This window comes from Clarias gariepinus, chromosome 3 (genome assembly GCF_024256425.1).
Source record: "Clarias gariepinus isolate MV-2021 ecotype Netherlands chromosome 3, CGAR_prim_01v2, whole genome shotgun sequence".
NCBI lineage: Eukaryota > Metazoa > Chordata > Actinopteri > Siluriformes > Clariidae > Clarias > Clarias gariepinus.
Window position 1 is genome coordinate 46,633,767 of NC_071102.1, and position 4,558 is coordinate 46,638,324.

The window sequence follows — 4,558 nt, forward strand, 5'->3', positions numbered from 1 at the left end:
CTGTTAATGATAGAGGATGCAGTGATGACTTCACTTGCTGGAATCATACAATAAAATGGTTACAAGCATGTTGTTCTTATTATGTGCTTTAATAATATAATAATAATAATAATTATCTTTATCACTTTATCCTATATTCAGGGCCGCGGGGGGCCTAGAGCCTATCCCAGGAGACTTACGGCACAAGGCAGGGTACACCTTGGACAGGGTGCCAATACATCGCAGGGCACACACACACACACACACACACACACACACACACAAACTCATTTACACACTATGGCTAATTTGGGAATGCTGACACTATATTATTATAAAAAAGCTTTGTGGAAAGTTATTAAATTAGCTCATCTGAAGCTCACCATAAATTCTAATTTTCAAATGCAGAGTTGTCAGATTTTCTTGTCCTCTTTATATTATTATGAAAAGTACAGATTGAAATTATTCGATTTATATTACGCTTACATATACAAAATTACATGATCAAAGGTCAAATATTTGTTATGAATTTTCAGTAGACCCACAATCTACAATCATTCTTGTTACGTGGTGCGGTATGGAGACTATCCAGGCTAATTGCGGCGTTGCCTGGCAACCGTGTGTCTATAAATGGCCGCGTCTTTGCCTGTTTAGGACGTTCCAAACAGTGCACAGCATTTTTGCGCGGCTCTGCCCCTCCTGAGACCCGCATTGTTACAATTTTTTTGCATTTATATATATATTTATATATTTCTGGAGAAAAGTTATCTTAAATAATTAGTTAAATTTTTTATTTTTCCATGACATAAAAAGATATCAAAAAGATACCTGATTAAAAATAAATAAAAAAAGATAACACTAAATATTTTTCAGCAGCATATTCAAACTCATTATACAAATTAGGAAGCAATATTTTTGTTTATTCAAACAAAAATTATTAGTATTTTATATACTTAAAACTAGAATAAATGATTAATACAAGGGGCGCTGATGTCAAACCAGAAATTAAGTAAATGAAGGCATAAAAGTGATAAGACTCTTAGTCGCAATAAAACATTTGAACAGTGTGAACCTTTTAGCAAAGACTGTACATCGGTGAATGACGACCCCGGTCGAGGTGGCACGGAGCCCACTGCAGTCGTTCCTGTAAACATTCAGTAAGTAGATTAGTGTAGCAGGGGATTATATAGAAAAATTAATGTATAAATAATGTATGCTTTACATTATATATTCATGTCAAAGACGTAGAAGGCCATGTCCACACGTAGCTGGGTAGTTTTAAAAACTGAGATTTCCTACTTTGTTCTTTTTTAATATTACTGTCCACATGACCTACATGTTAAAAATGTCTTTGCCCACATGAAAACACAAAACGCCCTGTTAAGTGCTGTTAGGAGCGTCCCTAATCAACATGGGGCCAATCAGAAGCCTAGACAAAACATTACCGTTTGTGCTATGTAGCTGTTAGATCTTGTCTAAAACCAGCTGTTGCTGTCTGGGGGTTCGTGTCATCAGAGTTTTGTAGGTAGCAGCAGTGAGCTTCGTAGTACATTCAGACACCTCTATTCATTAACGTAATGTGTGAGTAACTGCGTGTGTGTGTGTGTGTGTACACACATGTAAAAAGTCCAGTAAGCGACGTTAACCCGGTCACTGGTTTACTGTACGTACCTTCACTATTACACAAAATATCCTCATAAACAAAGCTGACGATTGTCGCACACAGACAATGACATCATTGGCATGCACGGTGAAGGTACAACAAGTCAAAATCTCTGCTCCCCCTGTCCACACAACACCGCAGAAAACGGAGTTTTGGAAAAGCTTCATTTTGGACGAATTTTTCCAAAAGCTCTGTTTTCAACGACCCAAACAGTAATTGCATGTGGACGAAAGGCCAAAACCACAGAGGAAAATCCCAGTTGTAAAAATACCTGGCTACATGTGGACACAGCTAAGACTGAGTCACTTTACTTACTTACTTTAAGAACTAATCCAACATATGAATGTGCTCCACCAACGCTTTACCACTACCAGAATACCGGAACGACCTTACACATGCAAAAATTTATAACTCTCAAGATAAGTATAATTATTATGATTTTTTTGGTCATGGGAACAACCAAAAACAACAATAAAAATGTGATCATGTGTATTTGTGCTATTTCTGTGACTTTTTTTCCAATTTTTTGCTCAGTCATGTTTGGATAGTTGGTCAAAATGAACTTAAATTCAGTTTACTTCATTGCCTATTTAGTGCTGAAAAAAGAGATGAGATATATAGATGACTCTATGCTGCCCAATCCTGAGCCCTATTTACAGGTGCATCTCAATAAATTGGAACATAATTGAAGAGATTATTAATTTCAGTAATTCAATTAAAATGTGAAACTCATATTATATTGATTTATTATATTATACACAGGATGATACATTTTAATGGTTTAATACCTTTCATTTTGATAAATATGGATGACAGCAAATGAAGACCCAAAATTCAGTCTCTCAAAAAAGTGTAATACTGTGAAAAAGTCTAATATTGCAGACTCATGGTGTCACACTCTATTCAGCTAATTATCTCAAAACAGCTACAGAAGTTTCCTTAGCCTTAAATGGTCTCTCAGTCTGGTTCAGCGGGCTGGCTGTTCACAGAGGGCTGGATCCTGTCATGTTCTGGCTGTCTGTGGGTGCGTGGCATAATCGCAGGGACACGGACGTCACATTCGTCTTTTTATTGTTATATTAAAGCAAAAAACGAAAGCTCTTTTCTAAGAAATCTTTTAATATAACACTTACAAAAAACAACCCTCACAAAATAAACATAACAACAACCAATGCTGAAGTTCAGTCAGGCTATTTATAATGAGTAACTTAATTACTCATGCTCGGCTCAGGTGAGTGCTCCCCTCACCTGACCAAGGTGCAGTCTGGGACATGAAGTCCAACTCAAACAAAACTAAAACACAAAAACACAACGAAACAGTCTTTGGGCGCTTTGGCGCCCTCTAGGGGTAACCCTTACATATCCAGGCATTAATGAAAGGTTTTGAGAGGATTGTGAAATGAGGCCCATGTAAGAATTTGGGGGAGATTCACAAGGAGAGGACTGCAGCTGGAGACACTGTTTCAAGTTCAGTTTGAAGTCAGCGGGGGTTTGGGGAGCCATGTCATCTGCTGGTGATGGTTCACTGTGTTTTATTAAACTGATCTCCTTCATGCCATGCTGCATTGCTGCAGTAATTCGTCGAAGACGAGCCCCGCCCAAGTATTGAGAGCTGTACATGTTTATTCTTTTCAGTAGTCCAACATTTCTGTGTTGAAAATATATATATATTTTTTTTATTGGTCTCAAGTAATATTCTAATTTTCTGAGATACTGAATTTTGGGTTTTAATTAGCTGTAAGCCATAATCATCAAAATAAAAACTTGAAATATTGTGGCGTGGGCGGGGCGGCGGCTGACGACCAGCATGCCTTGCGGGGATGTCGGTGTGTTCACCATGTTGGGGAAAGGTGTTTTGGTTAGTGGCTTCGGCCCTGTTTGTGTGTGTGGGGGTGTGACGTGTGAAATGTGCTCCAGTTCAGGCTGACGCTGAATTGGATGTAGGCTCCTGAGTGAAGGTGCTGCTCATGCCTTACCTGCTGTGTGCCTAATAAAGTACTCCCAGCCATTGCATTGGGCAGCAAATAAGCTCACTCGTCTCTCCAGCATTCTTTCCGGCGTAAGAATGCTACAATATATTAGTCTGTGTATAATGAATCTATATAATGTATGAGTTTTACTTTTTAAATTAAATTCCTAAAAAGTTTTTAATTGTAAAAAATTTTTAAATCAACTTTTCAATGATATTCTAATTTATTGCGATGCACCTGTATGTTCATAAAAAAAAAAAAAAAGAATTATGGCTTAAATGCTCTGAGCTTAAAAGAACTGTGGGAAAAAATGATAGTGATGGTGAGAGTACATTTTGCACTTCAAGTTCAAGTCGGCTTTATTGTCATTACAACCATATACAGTTAGTACACAGTGTAACGAAACAACGTTCCTCCAGGACCAAGTTGCTACATGCAACATAAACTTACAACATAAATTAACAGAGACACTAAACTAGCTAACCAAGAGGCCTAGTTAGCTTGCTAGCAAAGACAAGACAGATAGTCCTAACATAAATTACAACATAAATTAACAGAAACTAACTAACTAAGGAAGACTATCTGTAAACTTCGTAATGTTAAAAGTTAGAGCTGTTTAGGGCCACAGGCAACAAGTTGAGGCAAACAGTGCCATTACTTTCGCACACCCTTGGATGTATTTTGAATATTTCTGATGCTTGACTGTAAGTTGCTTTACAGTTGAAGTATCTGTGGTGGTCATTTGCTTATCACTGATCCGGACCTTTGACCCCAAATCCTTTAAACATGAAGAAGTCTGAGAAGCTCTGTGTCAGAACATCATGCATTATAGTGTGTGTGTGTGTGTGTGTGTGTGCAATGCCTGCAGGAGATGTGAGGAGGAGTGTATAGTTATGTAAGAGAGAAGCAGGAGGAGCTCTGGGGTGAAGTGAGGGTGGAGCGTCTG